Source organism: Triplophysa rosa, linkage group LG8, assembly GCF_024868665.1.
Source record: "Triplophysa rosa linkage group LG8, Trosa_1v2, whole genome shotgun sequence".
In the NCBI taxonomy this organism is placed as follows: domain Eukaryota; kingdom Metazoa; phylum Chordata; class Actinopteri; order Cypriniformes; family Nemacheilidae; genus Triplophysa; species Triplophysa rosa.
The window spans coordinates 15,845,579-15,861,138 of record NC_079897.1 but is presented as its reverse complement, the minus strand read 5'-3'; the positions used below and the strand labels follow the sequence as shown (position 1 = coordinate 15,861,138).

General features: G+C 41.6%; 1 protein-coding gene across 4 annotated transcripts in view; it reads left to right on the top strand.

Moving 5' to 3' along the window:
• The first annotated feature begins 811 nt into the window (after positions 1–811).
• osbpl3b (oxysterol binding protein-like 3b) overlaps positions 812–15,560 on the top strand; it is a 69,311-nt gene continuing 54,562 nt past the window's right edge. For all 4 annotated transcript variants that reach the window (XM_057339560.1, XM_057339559.1, XM_057339558.1 and 1 more), the window contains exon 1: positions 812–1,150. The gene's annotated coding sequence lies outside the window, so the exon portion shown is untranslated. The remainder of the gene's footprint in view (positions 1,151–15,560) is intronic.

Genomic DNA, 15,560 nt, shown 5'->3' with positions numbered 1-15,560 from the left:
GCACCATCCCACTTATGAATGAATTCTGTGTCCACACACAAGCACTCCCAATGATGTGATACCCCTGGAATCTGCTAAAAATATGCACTGCTTGGCGAACACACCCCCATAATACACAATATGTCCGACTATGACTAACAATAGCCATCCACTAGCTGTTTCGACTTTAACATCTACAGTGATAAAAGACACACAATGCAGCCTTCTGTTTGTTGTTTCTGTAATCAAACTAAATTGGTTTTATTGCACCTGAGCACTCTTGGATGTACAATTATTTGGTTTAATTATCTCACAGTTTATTTTCACAGGTTTGTGCACATCTTATTGGTGTTGTCATGGTGACAACCTGACCATATTTTTTGTGCCTGAGTGGAAGTTGCTGCTACGAATAATGAAGGGAATATATTAATTTAATATTTAATTATAATGACAGTTTGCTTTTGCATGTAATGTTTTAAACTGCAGTTTATTTAGAGACACGTTTGTCCATATGGTCCATTTGGAGATGTCAAAAGGCACAGCAGTAGGCTATATAAAAATACTCGGATAATAGTTAAATAAAGTCGAGTGACCTACACTATGATTTCTTGGGCCGTCATGTAAATATTTCAAACGTCTTTTTCTTTAAAAGATTAAGCCAGTTGTGGTCATTTAGAGCTAAAAGTCACTGATGTGGAAACGTCACGGAAAATGTGCTTGAAACCATGCATGCCCCCGCCCTAAAGAAATGACGTCCTGGTAATTCCCCCGCTGATTGGTTGAGATCACTTTCAGTTGCGTCCGTTCTCCGCTCTCGGAACCCACGCGCCCATCAGTAGTACCGTTTTGTAGATTAAGCGAGGCGAAGGCTGCGCATCCTCTGATGCATTTGTGATTCAGCTCTGAAACGCGTCATTATTGGCAATTTCAATCGTTTTATTTCTGTGCTGCTTGTTTCGATATTTAATTGTATACCGAGATGTTGTTAATGAGTTCTGTTATGTTAACATTCTGTTAACTTGACAAAAGAAGATACAAATCTACTTTATTTGTTTTCGTTTTTCGGTCAGTTCGGTCTGTTGTCGACAAGATGCCCGGCGGATTTATTTCGCAGTTTTAAAGTTTGCAGTTATTTGTGCCCCGGAAGTGTCGATAACACCAAGTTTAAAAGGTAAGTTTAAAAAACTTGGCAGATTAACTATTACACTGTAATTAACGGCACAGCGCTTTTTCTTATGATTTTGACTATTGTATTGGTCATGCATGCCTTGCAATCCGAAAACATGCCCATGCACGATTGGCAGTAATATAACTATCAAGTGAGCTATAAAATCAGGTGCGGATTTTGGAAACTATGTTGCGCTTGCCTGGAGGCGTATACGACGCATGTAATTTTACCCCAAACTTCCCTTAAAAATGAGAAGTCCTCTAAAATTTCTTCACTTTGGCCACATTGCATAGTTATGGAGCGTATTTCTTATGTTATTTTGAGGCCATTATGCTGTTTTAATTCAAGTTTCTGTAGGAATTTGGTGGTTGCACTTCAAAATGTATCAGGATTCAGGAATGTTTGTATGTAACAAGCACACTAAAGCGCAAGAGCATCTTACATGTATGAGACGTTCAAGGGCTATTTATACACTTTGAAGTAGATATAAACTTTGTAGTAAAGATGATAAAGGTGATAAGGTCTGACAACGTGAGCTAAACATAATCGGAATGTGACAACATGCACGGTATCCATATTCTTTTGTCGTTTCCCTGTCACCATGGTAACAGATTGTGAAATGTGTTTTCTATAAATGTACAGATCTAGTCAAGTCCAGAACTGTGTCAGTGAACTACAATATTTTATTTATTGTCATACTATAGCTCACTTTTTAGAACATTACATTCCCATATTAAAATTCCCATATTCTTTAAATGTCTGTCTTGAATCTGTTGTGGGTCACTTTGGATAAATGCATCTGCCAAATGCATTTATGTAAATACAATGTAATTTCGGTCACAGTATTCTAACAGGAATCTACCAACTTGTGTATATATTTTTACTGTAGGCTATGTTATATTGGGGGTGGACTGACTATTATCTCCTTTACCACTCATCGAGTGTATGAGCTATGAGGAGGATGAATCCTCTCTCTTTAGCTCTCTCTCTCTCTCTGTCTCTCTCGCTATCTCACTGTCACTTTCTATAAACAATACTCCAAGAAATACAGTGCTCCAGACACGATAAGATACAGTACAGTGTAGTTCTGATAACATAACTGCTGAACATGATGGTCATTTCATGCCATTTCTGAAATAGTATTGCAATATGCTGATGTGATATTCAATGTGTAAGGAAAACATAATATTTTATTGATTTATACAACACAGATTATGCTGAGTCAGAGTGATTGTGTTTGTAAATTCTCAGCTGGTGTAAGTGTTTCAAAACACGATTGAATGTAACAGGCCACAGGGTGTGATGTTGTGTTTAGCGTAGCTTGAATTTCTGTGGTTTTTGCAGTGAAGTGTGAAAAAGAATTTGCTTTTTTAAGAGTCCAGAGTGTACATGGATCTGACAGGGTGCAGATGTCTTCAACAGCAGGGTCATCATAGCTTGAATGAATGACAGTCATAGCACAGACCAGTCACATGCAACCAGAACGGTACATTACATTTCAATTCTCAATGCTTACAAAATTCAATGGTTTACACTTTACAGTGTTTTTTGCAGTTTACTAGTTCTGCTGCAGTTGCGCGTATAGGATGAGGTGTTTTCTCCAGCCCTTTCCCATAAAAAGAGTTCCTAAAAGAAAATTTCATTCAATTCCTGAGCTATATATATCCCAGTGTGGGGAAACCTAAAGGATGCATAAGAGGCTGTAATTTCCTTTTCCATAAATATTGCATTATGGTGCCATTACGGTGCACTTTCTTCAATTCTCTATGTACTTCCTGCAGCTTCTTGCAGTCTCACTGTGCAACCCAGCTCTCAGCTCTCGGGTCAGCAGCTGTAAGTATAAAGGACATTGTTTGATAAAACTCCTGTATACTTTTAGATTAGTTTTAGTTGTATACGCATTGAACGGTTACAAATGTGATGTGAGACACACACATTGGCAGGTAGACTTTTGAGAGCAGATGTTGGAGCTCAAGCACACTCACAGGTGTTGCCTCCGTCTACCTCTCTCATCCATAAAAGATGTGATTTCTAAACCCAAACAGGTGAGGTTACAGCTAGGTGGAAAGGCACAGTTCTCTCTCAAACAAGGGTGTGGTTTCACCGTATTCATATGTTGTTTATTCAGAGCATTCATCTCTGTTGTGCCATAACCTGATATCTTTAACATCATGTTTAAGTGTTTACTTAATGACATGGTCTCATTATGGCATGTCATAATGTCTGCATTGTAGACAGCTGATGTCAATACTTCAGCTCAACTTTCCTATAGTGTCATCAGTTATATTCCATTACTGCCTTTCATGTGCTGTAGATAGGAGGTAATTTCCAGGATTTAATGCATCTTTTTCCTCTTTGTTGAGGCCTTGTCCACTTTGCAGCTTATTCCAACTAGGGATGCACGATAAATTATCGGCCATAATAAAATAAAATTTAGGCCGATATATTGCTCCTGTATGACATATCACTTATTGCTCCCTGAACTCTCTGTAAGTCGCTTTGGATAAAAGCGTCTGCTAAATGACTAAATGTAAATGTATATTATAGCAGATAAATCATAAATAATTTCCTCTGGTTAAACTTCTTCAGATGCACACTTCTCACAGTTAAAATCCAGTACAGTACTGTTTTTCTGTCATGATCATTTTCTTACTGCTATTAGCAGAACATTGTTGATGTAGGTGGTACAAAATGTATGTACAGTATTTTTGAATGTGTAAATTATAGGAACAAAAGCATATTGTTTGAATCAGACTGCTGTCTGAATGCTTTCTGTCTTGAGACCTAGACATGTGGCCATTAAGAACACTTTTCTGTGTTGCTCTGGAAGAACATCTATAATTTGCTTATTAAATAAAAAATATACCAAAAAAGTTTGAAGATTAAAGAATTGTTAACGGGAAAAAGAGAACTTTGTTTTCTGCAGTGGATGTTTTCAATGCAGTTGTCCACGCTTTGGCTTTTGTTTTAGTCTTAGGGAATTTTATATTAATATTTATATACTGTACATCGACCATATATCGGTTATCGGCTTCCGATGTTGAAAAATGATCGGTTATTGTTATAGGCCTAGAAATGTAAAATTGAGGATTATTTTAAGATCCGCTGATTCTCTTACTCTCCCCTATCTGAACAACAACTATTAATGTGAAATACATTGCATTTGGTATTTAGGAGGAACACAGCAACATTGCATGTGATGGCTCTTTGTGTTTTGCTCCATTGTATGGTCTGGTGGCCATTTGCTCATGACTCAAAGGTTTTGAGCAAACTCTTCTTTATTTTTCATTTAGTCTGAGTGAGACAATTATGTTGATTGGATTAAGGGTTGGTGAAACTCCAGGATTTGGAGTGGGCTTGCTACTTTGCCTCCATGCATTGTTTAAAGTTGTCACCTAATGATGTTTTATTAACAAAGTTCGGGAGAAGCCGGAGCACATAATCAAACTCGGCCGGTTCACCATTGGCAACCACGTCATCTATCCAAACGAGTTTCGTTAACAAAGTTCAGGTGAAGCCGGAGCTCATAATCAAACTCGGCTGGTTCGCTACCAGCAATCACGATTTTCACCCTATCAGCTCAAGCGAGCCTCCGCATAAATAAGACCAGAATTCTTACCTGCACCTTCTCTACAGTAATGCAACATCCCTCCACCTCCCCGGCCGATCTCCCCGAACTCGCTTTCCACAGCAGGACCCCGGGAGGTGAGCTCTGGGTTCGGGCCATTTCCGAGCTCGGCGCACTCGCCCCCATCAGGGGGAGAGTGTTCCGGGGTCGGAAGGAATCGGCGAGCTCGGAGCCCGCCCCCTGGACAGCACGCCAAATACGCATATCTTACCTACCCCTGCTATCAGCATTTTCCTGCCACCATTATTATTATTTGCTTAGGCGAACTCGTGAAAGTGCCTTTGTTCTCCATTTGAGGGGACTGCCCCCGTCAAATTGCTATAAGTTCAATGTATCTTCTAATGTAAGTCAGACTTGATGACTGCAGCATCCGAGCAGCTCGCTCTGACTTGAAGACTTCTCTACAATAAAGAAAGGAAATCCAAGTCTCCTGGTCTTCACTGGATAAAGGTTTACAACAACAGGAAGAGACCGACTGACTTACATGTAATCAATACTCACAGTTCGTTTTGATTTACGTGTCATTTACAGGTGTTTTTTTCCTTTAAATAATTAATATAAATAAAATAGTCTTAACAATAGCTTTTATTTCAATTAATAGATGGTAGAGAAATAAATGAACCAGGCTGACCAGCTGTTCATATTCAGTCAGTGCAACGTAAACCAAATTTTGATTAAGTAAAGCTCATTCGAGACCCTTTCAAAACCTGGCAATCGTACAATGATACAAAAGTCTTCTTCCATAACCAGTTACTTCTTGTGAACAGAATAAAAAAGTGGTCAGAAACTCTAAAGACTTAAAGGAATGGGTTAACCAAAAATGAAAATTCTGTCAGAATTACTCACCCTCAAGTTTTTCCAAACCTGTATAAATTTCTTTGTTTTGTTAAACACAAAGAAAGATATTTGGAAGAATGTTAGCAACTGAGATTTCTGGGGCACCATTGACTACCATTAAAATGGTTGTCAAAGGTGCCCCAGAACTGTTTGTTTTCCTATGGTCTTCAAAATATTTTCGTTTGTGTTCAACAGAACAAAAAAATCTTAATTCTCTTAATTCATTCTTTTTACTATGGTTGTCAATGTTGTGGTGTTAATTTCGTTAATGAAAATAATGACGAAAAATATTTATCAACAACTTATTTTCCCAGGACGAAGACGATACGATGAAGAGACGAAAGGTAAGGCCATTAAATGACAATTTAAGACTATATCAGCACGCAATATTGTTGACGAAAAATGACGTGACTAAAATGTAGTTATAAAATTAAAACTTACCCCAAAAACCTTTTTAGTCTTTGTAGAAAAAAATGAAAGATAAACATTACAGATTTTTGTACGAGCCTCTGGTGTACGAGCGTTCATGTTTGCATTCTGTGTTGTCTCATGAGCCGCTCGAGCCGCGTTGATCTCCACTACATTGTTTGTTTGCGATTGTGGTTGCTGAATAAAGACATCCCACCTCGCGATAACTGTGAGTCTGTTCGGGACTACGTTCCGAGGGTTCTCCTTCACGGTCAGTCACGTTGTTTCTAGTGAATTGTCAATATTTTGCGGGCATCAGGAAGACTAGTAATTTGCCTGAGAACTTAAGGGAGAGGTTGGATGTCTATGAATAAGCCTATGCACTTATCAAACCTCCGTGGAAATACTTCTTAGATGAAGCTACATGAAGCTGTATAAACTATGCACGATTTGACATTCTATTGATTTGTGCTTATTGGTAAAAGAGATACTTATAATGAAATATAAAAACAAATTTCTCAAACGACAACAATCACTGTGATTATGATTTTTAGCAACTATTAACTATTTTTATCATTTTAACCATTATACAGCGTGATGAAAATGTGAAAGTTTGTATTGACTAAAACGAGACGAAAATGCATAGACATTTAGTTGACTAAACTTGACTAAACAAAAACAGGACATGGATGACTAAATGAGTATATTTGTCGTGGGACTAAAACTAAGACTAAAATATAAAATAGCTGACAAAATTAGGTGCCCCAGAAATATCAGTTTCTAACATTCTAAGTTCTTTGTTTTTAACCAAACAAAAAAATTATACAGGTTTGAGGGTGAGTAGTTCATGACAGAATTTTCACTTCAGTCCAGTATGTTGAGAAAAGATGGTAAGCTTGGAGGTCATTTTTAATTGGCTCCTCAGCTTCATAAATATTAAACATAACAAAAAGCTTCAGCCGGTTTCTCCGCTGCTCCCCCGCTGTCTTTACCTTTTAAAATACGTGTAACTGAAGGTCATAATAGCTGTGGTCTAAAAAAGTCCTTTGACTCAAATAGAAACACATCAAAGCACATCTGCATTCTAGCAGCTTGTGGAAAGAGGCCTCTGATGGAACGATAAGAGTCCAGGGTTCCCGTGTGATATGAGCAGGCTCTCATTAAACTCACTTTGCTTGGGAAATGTGGGGCTATTCTTCTATACAATACTGCTGTCTAAAGTGAAGCTTTATTCAATTCACTTTGTTATCTGGTTTAAGCTTGGGCGCTGAAAAGATGTGTTTACTTCTTCAATGTCTTGGTTACTCTTACTCACGGTGGAAGCACTGCAGTTCATAAGTGCAATAGCAGAGTGGAACTCAATATTCTGCCATCTCCCTGAGTGCTTGAGAATGAGATAACTCGTGGTATGGAGCTATTACCAAATTTAGGGCATTAAAGTTTTGCCTGTTACTGTATTTGTCGGAGTGCATATCTCTTCTCTGGGGCTCATTAATGGCTAATTCACTCTCTACTGCTCAAATATGGAACATGAGACACTGTTTTTAAACACTTGATGGAAATGCTTCTGAGCACCGCTAAAAATGCAAGTATGATTTTGCCATCACTTTTCAACATCCTTTTGGTATTGGTAGGGGTGTTTTGTTATTGCTTTTCACACTACATGTACTTTATGTGTAAGATAAGCAGACTCCAGCACTCTTAAACAAAAACGCCTACACAAAAAAATAAATAGCCAAAGTTTGGCTCGCTGTCATTGCTTCGCTCTTGAGGAACTGTGTTATCGCAATGTGATAATTACCAGACCTACTTCCTATAAATTAGTAGTGCATCTTTATTGTCATGAAATGTGCAGTGAAAAAGTATTTCTGCAAGGCAGTAGTTTTATTGGGTCAGGCCCTCTGACACAAGGAGACTTCTGTATGAGCCGAATTTTCTTGCTGGGCTCCACTGGGACTCAACCGCCCTGTTTGTGTTTATTTTCAAGTAAGATTTCTGCTGCACATTCTGCTGTGTTTATGTTCAGCTTCCCAGCAAGATCATCTCTGGAGATCTGATCTCTTGAGATCAACGTTGGGTTAAGATCTCACGCGAGCAGCAGTTTGCTGTCTGTAGACGGTTGGTTTGGTGACTGGCAGGATCACAGAAGAAGGATGAGGTAGGGCATGTGGTTTTCAGTCTGAATCTACTTTGAGAGATTCACAAGGAGGGGAGGAGCCATAGCGTGGACGGGGTCGGAAGTGGTTAATACACAGGAAGCAGTGTTCACAATTCTGTAGTAAACATCCCACACAATGCAGTTCACTCTGTTAATAAGGAATCTTCCCACCTGTTGTCAGAATCAGGATGTCTTGAAAATGTCATATTGAAGGTCAAGTACGTGAAGTGTTTGAGTGATGTCAAATGTTCCAGTGCTTGGCATTTTCCTCTCTTCGTTCCTTTGAAAGGTTTTCCACAAATCTCACGGGATCAGCCACTTTACCAAAATCTATCACCGGGCGTGCCCACTGCCTGAAAACTAGACCAATCATTTTCATGGTTCACCGGAGAGCTATTTCTCCATATTTTGTATTGAGCCAAGACTAATGCCAGTGCATTTGTAAATCTGAGCGCTCTCAGTTTTGGAGGCTGTAGCACCACGGGTTTGGCAGACTCTCAGATGGAGCTCTGCAGTATCTCATGAGGATAAGATCACATCTGTGCAGACTCATGATAGAAAGACAGTTTAGTAATCTAGCTTGCAGGACACAGACACAAAACCAAAAGACTTTTTTGGGGCCGATTTGCATTTTCCTGCATATTTGAATGTGTATTTAAATGTAGACAGAAACAAAGATGAGTAAGAGCAGTTAAACACAATCTGAATATCCTCTGTTGGGCAGTAAGCTGAAGCATCTGCGGTACGATAAGAGCTGCCGGAGTGAAAGCTAATGAAAATAGATTTCACATCCTCGGAGTAACTTGTCTACAGAAACTTGTTTGCTTTCAGAACAATGACATGAAACGGAATATCGCAACACATTTGTAATAGATATTACTGATCCTGATGTGATGTCATTAAACTGTAAGCGTCCCAAAGGATCTTCTTCCAAAAGTTGCTCTACTGTAGGTCTAGCTGTTGCTGAATGGAAGAATGTGTTCTCTACAGTTGCTGCCCCAAATCTAACCAACTGACAACATGTTACTGTATGACCAAGAAAGCCAAAGACTGAATAGAGGCAGAGCGCAACGCGTCATAATCTGAAAACCGCGCCCCCCGGGGGGGAACAATCCAACCCTCTCTATTGACATTCTTTGCGGGAAGCTGCGTCCTTGTCATTTCTGACTTATAACAAAAACAGAACGATGTTTAAAAACTGCTATGTGAGAAGGTGTACAGTAAACAAGCTAAAAAACCCAGAACTACATTTTTATAAACTGTTGACCCCAAAATACAAGGGTTTAAAGGGATACTTCACCCAACAATGAAAATTCTGTCATCATTTACTCACTTTCGAGTTGTTTCAATTTCTTTGTTTTGATGAACACAGATAAAGATATTTGGAAGAATGCTTATAACCAGACAGATTTTGCCCCCCATTGACTACCATTGTAGGAAAAAATACAATGATAGTCAAAAGTGCCCCAGAACTGTTTGCTGTCCTACATTCTTCAAAATGTCTTCTTTTGTGTTCAACAGAACAAAAATGATAAAGTAATTTTTCCTACTATGGGAGTCAATGGGAGGCAAAATATGTTATAGGTTATAAGCATTCATCCAAATATTTTTCTCTGTGTTCATCATTCAGAACAAAGAAATTTATACAGATTTGGAACAACTCGAAGTTAAGTAAATGATGACAGAATTTTCATTTTTGGGTGAAGTCCCTTTAAGGACCCAAAAGTGGAGCGCAACGTGTCATATTGTCCTTTTTTAAAAGGAGGGATTTAATGCTGTTTCATGCATTCTGACTTCTTTACAATGTTAAACGTGCTGGCTTCTCATGCTTAACATGGTCAACTTGTCAAAAACGAGTTGGAAGTATTACATAGTATTTCTGTGCTCGATACACTCCCCCAAGGTTAGTTTTTTTTCGAACATGAAAAACCGTTACGTAACAACTTTTCTTAGTCCCCTATTGTGCAATTCTCCCGGAAAAGCACGCCCACGGCAAGGTGAAAGAAATAGCCCACCCACGCATCAACCAACGAGCAATAGGAAGACCCGCTTACCATCAAGATTGGTGCTGCAGCTTGTTACTCTTGCGATAGTGAGAGAAGTTGAGGTGTGTTTGTGTTGAGCATTTCAGTGATGGATGTTAAATGCTAAATGACTAAATGTAAAAAATGTAAATGTAAACTAAATGTAGATGTTATATAAACAGTGGATATAACGCTGGATTTGCAGATCGTTTGAAACTGATAGATGGAGCGGTCTTAGCGCTAAAAGATGCTGGACATGAACCGCATGCGGTAAGTGAAGCTAAATCATATGTCTGTGTTTTGTTGGCAATCGGCGCGTACGTGCATAATGTAAACAACACGATTTTATAGTGAATCATAACAGTTATGCAGGGATAATGTGATGATTTATTGTGTCCTCGTGATTTAGTTCCTCCCCCGCACACCCCCAGTCTGTATTCGGAAACAATCGTACAGCTGTATCTATCTTTTATAAATGTGATCAAACTAAATACTCGAAGATACGAAGTATGCAATACTTGTCATGGCTCTGCCTCTATTAGTCATGTTTTTCTTGGTCCTGTGGCAGATCCATGACAAGGCCTTTGGTTATGTGTGGAGAGAAACATATTATTGTCCTTTTGACAATAATATGCGTTCTCTCCAGTGCCTCGTCATTGGCCCCGCCCCTCTCATTTCCTGTATTGTTTCCCGGCCGTGCCTGATTACCCTTACCTGCCCTGTGTCGTTATCTGTCATGGCTCTGCTTCCTTAGTCATGTTTTTCTTGGTCCTGTAGCGGAGCCATGGCAAAGTCTTTGGTTATGTGTGGAGAGAAACATATTATTGTCCGTTTGACAATAATATACATTCTCTCCAGTGTCTTGTCATTGGCCCCATTCCTCTCGTTTCCTCGTTATCTTTCCCTGAGTGTTTAATGTCCCTCACCTGCCCCATGTAATTATCCCTCGTTTGTCTTCTCTATTTATACCCTCTTGTTTCTTTGTCCTGTGCTCGTGTATTGTACGGTTTACGTTCGGTCGGTCTGTGTTCTGTGCGTGTGTATGTGCTGTGTCCTGATGGTCCCTGTGTTGCCAGAGTCTATTGTCCCTGTTTCAGTAAGTGTTTAGTTTAGTCAGTTTTTCCTTGTCTAGTGTTGTCTTAGTTTAGTTTATTTCGTGAGTGTTCCTGTTTAGTTTGTATTATTGTATTCCCCTGTTGTAGTGTTTTACCCCCTCATGGGTTTTTGTTTTGTCTTCTATTTGTTTAATAAAATAAGTTGTGTTAACCCCTTCACTGCCGTTGCCTGCGCTTGGGTTCTTCTTTCACCACCAGTCGTGACAGAATACACGAGCCCTACTGAACCCAGCAGGCATGTACAGTTCCCTGCGAGCCCGCCAGACTCGGGTATTGTTTGGGCTTCGGCAGGGGGATCGCGGGGTTAGAGACTTCGCCCGGGAGTTTGTGGCTGCTGCGGGGGAGACTGAGTTCGATGAGGCAGAGCTCAAGGTTATTTTTAACTGCTGCCTCACCGAGCCTCTCAAGCGGGCCGAGGTGGAGATGTTGAGTTCCCTGTGGTTGGGTGACATGATCAGGTACGTGGTCAACCGGGATGATCCCTGGCCTTTAGTGCCAGACTGGGTATCCACTCCCTTGGCTACCATCCCGGAGGATCGCGTCCTGGCCCCCTTACCCTGGGGAACTCGGCACCTCCATCCGCCTCACCCCCCGCAGTCTCTCCACCACCAGCTAGCCTCCGTGGAGCGTGGCGGAGGGAGTCGTGGGACTCCCGTCCGACTCTCCCAACACGGAGCTAGTCGTGCCCCCCACCGCTTCCCTGCAGCCGGCCACAACGTTCCGTGGGCCGGTCGAAGAAGAAGAAGCCGAGGAGGGGGGCACTACCCAGGGCGTCCCAGCCGGTGATCAGCCGGGTCCAGTCCGGTGCAGCCGGTGTCCAGCCGGGTCCAGTCCGGTGCAGCCGGTGTCCAGCCGGCGTCCAGTCCGGTGCAGCCGGCTCCAGTCCGGTGCAGCCGGCTCCAGTCCGGTGTCCAGCCGGCTCCAGTCCGGTGCAGCCGGCGTCCAGTCCGGTGATCCAGCCGGCGTCCAGTCCGGTGATCCAGCCGGCGTCCAGTCGTCCAGTCGTGTAGTCCAGTCGGCGCCGTGCCAGCTCCAGCCGTGATCCAGCCGCGTCCAGTCCGTGCCAGCCGGCTCCAGTCCGGTGTCCAGCCGGCTCCAGTCCGGTGCCAGCCGGCGTCCAGTCCGGTGTCCAGCCGGCGTCAGCCGGTCAGCCAGCTCGCTGTCCAGCCGGCCTTCCAGCCGGCGTCAAGCCCTGTCCAGCCGGCCTTCCAGCCGGCGTCAAGCCCTGTCCAGCCGGCCTTCCAGCCGGCGTCAAGCCCTGTCCAGCCCGAACTCTTGTTTTCCCCCACCCCCCCTCCCATGTGTGTTTTTCTTGTTATCCCACCCCAATCCTGTAGTCTTGTTGTCCGTCTACCCCTTGGTGAGCACCTGGAGGTGCTCATTAAAGGGGGGGCTTCTGTCATGGCTCTGCTTCCTTAGTCATGTTTTTCTTGGTCCTGTAGCAGAGCCATGGCAAAGTCTTTGGTTATGTGTGGAGAGAAACATATTATTGTCCGTTTGACAATAATATACGTTCTCTCCAGTGTCTTGTCATTGGCCCCATTCCTCTCGTTTCCTCGTTATCTTTCCCTGTGTGTTTAATGTCCCTCACCTGCCCCATGTAATTATCCCTCGTTTGTCTTCTCTATTTATACCCTCTTGTTTCTTTGTCCTGTGCTCGTGTATTGTACGGTTTACGTTCGGTCGGTCTGTGTCCTGATGGTCCCTGTGTTGCCAGAGTCTATTGTCCCTGTTTCAGTAAGTGTTTAGTTTAGTCAGTTTTTCCTTGTCTAGTGTTGTCTTAGTTTAGTTTATTTCGTGAGTGTTCCTGTTTAGTTTGTATTATTGTATTCCCCTGTTGTAGTGTTTTACCCCCTCGTGGGTTTTTGTTTTGTCTTCTATTTGTTTAATAAAATAAGTTGTGTTAACCCCTTCACTGCCGTTGCCTGCGCTTGGGTTCTTCTTTCACCACCAGTCGTGACAGTTATCCTTCATTTGTCTACCCTTTAAATAGTCCTCATGTTTCATTGTCTTGTTGCTCGTTCGTTGTACTTATGTGCCTTCTGGCTGTTTGTTATGTTACCTTGTCGTTTGCCTGTTACCTTGTCTATTGGATTACCTTGCCCTGTTGGATTCCCTTGTCTTATGTCGTGTGTGTCATTTAGTTTTAGTCGTTTGATGGATTGTTTTGTTTAATCCTGCTTAGTTTTTGTTTTAAAGTTCACCTCAGTTCTTTTGGCTTTTTCCCCATCGTGGGTTTTTTATTTTATAATAAAGTATTGTGTGTTCGCTACTGCTGCCTGCGCTTGGGTTCTTCCACGCACCGTCGTGACAATACTACTCTATAGGTACTCAAGAGTTAGGACTGTCACTATTATGAAATTTGGCTGAAGTTTAATTGTCTAATAAATCATTACGATTAATTGTCTGTTTTGGGGCTTTGACATTTAATTCTCATACATTTTTTATTTGGCTTTGAAATGACCATTTTGTTCTGAATATAAGACTGTTTTTTTGGAAATACATTGGAAAAAATGTTTACTGCACACGTATCGTTAGGCATACTGAGTGTGTCAGGATCCCGCAATTGACCTATTCTTCCTGCTGATGCTTCACGTCTTATTGCCTGTATCCACTTTTGTCACCGTAAAGTCTGGCTTTTATGGTTTTACGGTTCGGTAGTCTACTGTACACGTTGTCACACAGCAGCTTTTAGACATTGTTCTATTTTTTGTTATAAGTCAGAAATGACAAGGAGGCAAGCTTCCCGCAATAGAAAGTCAATGGAAAGGGTTGGATTGTTTCCCCCCGGTGTGGGCGTGGCCTAAATGCGCTCCGTCTCTATCGCTAAATTGAAAATTGTATTCTGTACATGAAACAAATTCGCTCCACTTTGATCATTATCTTTTATTTGCACATACTTTGATCTTTATCTTTTATTTGCAGCTGCTGTTTGTGTTGCATTGACCTGATTCGCTAATTTTGCAAATCAGGTAACATCACAAACGCGCCCCCAAATCTGTGACAAACACAATTTACTGTATGGTGTAAAAAATCCCATAGAAACAGAGATAAACATCACACCTCTGAAGCACTTCCAGATCGTGAAGAAGCACTCATGTTTCTCGCACAATGCAATGAGTCACTCCTGCCTTCAAAGCCTCGCCCAATGTCAGCATCAATCAAAGCTCCACCATCCCAACAGTATAGAGAGGAATGTGTCTGCCGTGCAGCATTTAGAGTTTTTGAGTATCTTCGGTTTCTGCTGCATAATTCAGGCCCACCGACAGATTAAATTGAGGCTTTGCCCCCGGGCTTGACTCGAGTCTGCAGAGCGGAGGTGGAATTTCACTCAAACTGTGTATAAACCTCTTTGGGCAGGGCTTTCTCAATAGAGAGCAAATAGGGATTTCCTGACTTAATCTATTTGAAACACATTAAATGACAATGAGCTGTATAGATTTGCTATAACGACTGCATAGCTCACGGCTAGCAATTCTGTGGCTCTCTTACTTTCTCATTCGATTTCTTGTTTCAATCTCTTCCTGTGTTCAATTCTTTCTATGCCTGTGCCCAATCAGATACTCTTACTGTAATAGTTTTACATTATGGAGTCGTGAATGATCCTCTCTCCAAAAAAATAGTGCCTGGTTCAAAACAAGGTCTTTTTAAAGTCAGCCAGTGTAATATATTACTTAACGTGTACGACCAAAGGCATATTGTAAATAAGGACTGTGATGCCTGCTGGGACTGGACTGTTGACCTCTGACTCTTTGGTCTCATTGCGCAACATTTTGTTGTACATTTATTTTATGAAGTCTACAATCCTTAGTCTGAGAGTTCTTCTTTTTTTATATACACCATCTCTTAATCTTTTAGCTCTCTTATCTAGTCTTCTTCAACGCTAGGTATTCTGATGCTAGAAATGTCATGAATAAACTCAAGTTTTCGAAAACGTCTTGGTTACGGATGTAACCTCAGTTCCCTGATGGAGGGAACGAGACATTGTGTCGAGCCGACAGATGGGGTTCGTCCCCGAGAACCAATGGCTTCCGACTTCTTAGAAAAGGCCAATGAAATTGGCGAATGAAATTTGCATGCCGGACTCCGCCCCGGGATATCCTGGTATAAAAGGGAGACGGCGTGCCTCATTCATTCACCTTAGTTCTGAGGAGCCTGAGACCTCTCACGACTGCAGCAGTGGGCAGCACGTGTTGTGGCAAGAAGGACACAACGTCTCGTTCCCTCCATCAGGGAACTGAGG